The following is a 2,077-nucleotide window of genomic DNA, read 5'->3' on the forward strand; positions in this document are numbered from 1 at the left end:
TGGTTGAAGAGTGGAATGAAGCATTCCTTATAAGGGTGTGGAAACCTCTCTCTTAAAGATTCGTTTTAAAACTTTTAATCTTTAACGATACGTAACATGCCAAAACAAACAATATCAGCTAGCAATTGGAGAGGGACACAAAACATTAATTATAAGGTTGTGGATATCTCTCCCTAGTAGACATATTTTAAAATCGTGAGGCTGATGGTGATACGTAATTAGCCAAAGTAGACAATATCAGAGGTGGGCTTGGTTTGTAACAAATTGTATTAGAGTTAGTCATTGGATGGTGTGCCAACGAGGTTGCTGGGAACACAAGGGGGTGGATTGTGAGATCCCACGTCGGTTGTGGAGGGGATGAAATATTTTTTATAAGCATGTGGAAATCTCTTGCTATTAGACGTGTTTTAAAACTGTGAGGTTGTCAACGATATGTAATGAGTCAAAGTAGACAATATCCACGCTAATACTCATAATTTGTTGGAATAGTTCAGTTGGTTAGAGCGTATGATTGTTAACCATAAGGTCGGAGGTTCATCTCTCTTTTTATCAATGGGAATGAATCATTCCATTTTAGTATGTGGAAAAATTTAACCCTCCAACCAAAGTGAATAATGTCATATAATTATGTAGGTTCGTGATTCCTAACATTGTTACATAGTCTTAATCTAGCATTCTTGATAATAATATTGGGTTCTTTTTAGTGGTAGCTTCAATACAAAAACATAATGTAAAAAATATTTTCGCATAAAGTAGTTACACCATGCATATTCTAGTGACTCTAAGTCCCTAGAAAACTAGGATCGTACATATAATCTACACCTAAACTTTCTATAACCTAGAAAAAAATTTGTGGCAACTCGCTCGATCAAGGATTCGATTACCGCCTACAAGTAGGTTACTTGTTTAGTTGCACTAGATATTACTTTTCCTTTTTGGGTGATCACTAACTGTTAGTTAAGGTCACAGAGGAGGGTCGTCTTGAGCCATCAATTCTATGTGTACGAGTTGTTGTCCATAGTTTTTGAATCTCGTTCCAATTTTTATCAGATTTATTCTTTGTCACGTCAGTTCTATGTGTTACGAGTTGTTGTTCTTAGTTTTCGAATCTTGTTCCAATTTTTATGAAATTTTTTCTGTGTCATGAATAATGATTTAAAGTCTTAGAAAATTGAGTTATTATAGTTGTGCTTTGAAGTCATTAAAATTGAGTTATTACCGTTCTTATATGCTTGAAAAATCATGTCGTGACAATTTTAAATCTTCAGTGAGTTCAATTGATTTCAAAAAATGATATGCTATTGTATTTTGATTTTACCTTTATTTGAGTTGTCAGAAGTGGGATTTGAACCCATGCCCTCTGATCCCGCATTGATTTGAGAGTAGAATGAAGAATAACTTATAAGTTTCTGTAAACATCTCTAGTAGCGTGTTTTTAAACTGTGATTCTGACGACGATTTGTTACGGTAAAAAATGGACAATATTTTGTAGTGGCTGGAAATGGGAACGAAGCATTCCTTAGAAGAGTGTGGAAACCTCTCCCTGGTAGACTCATTTTAGAATTGTAAGTAAGGCTGATGATGATACGTAATGGGCAAAATCGGACAATATTTGTTAGCGGTGGGTTTGGGCTATTACGAAAGCTATCAAAGTAAGTCACCAAGCGTTGTGCCAGCAAGGACGTTGGGCCCCCAAGGAGAGTGGATTGTGAGATCCAACATTGGTTGGAGAGGGGATGAAACATTCCTTATAAGGATGTGGTGGGCTTGAGCTATTACAAAGAATTAGCTGGAATAGCTTAGTTGGTTAGAGCGTGTGGCTGTTAACCACAAGGTTAAAGGTTCAAACCCTCCTTCTAGCGATGGGTAAAATGAGAGTAATTTTCTACATGGTCCGATCTTATGCGCAATACTCATTGCATAGGACGCCTTCACTCACATGTCTCCGTAGGTACAATTTAGTGATCATATTGTTTTATGTCATATACAAAAGTGGGCCGCATCCATAGTGTCCCCTGGATAAGGTACTCAGCCTTATCCCTGCACTATATATAGATCATTTTGACTATATACTTGA

The 2,077-nt window shown here is 36.6% G+C and overlaps 1 non-coding gene across 1 annotated transcript; it reads left to right on the forward strand.

Annotated features, from left to right (window-relative positions):
- Window positions 1-1,788: 1,788 nt before the first annotated feature.
- On the forward strand, window positions 1,789-1,862 carry TRNAN-GUU. Its single transcript has one exon. It is a non-coding gene; the product is annotated as a tRNA-Asn (tRNA).
- Window positions 1,863-2,077: the final 215 nt, after the last annotated feature.

The sequence above is a fragment of the Cucurbita maxima genome, unplaced genomic scaffold (genome assembly GCF_002738345.1).
Source record: "Cucurbita maxima cultivar Rimu unplaced genomic scaffold, Cmax_1.0 Cma_Scf00087, whole genome shotgun sequence".
In the NCBI taxonomy this organism is placed as follows: Eukaryota; Viridiplantae; Streptophyta; class Magnoliopsida; order Cucurbitales; family Cucurbitaceae; genus Cucurbita; species Cucurbita maxima.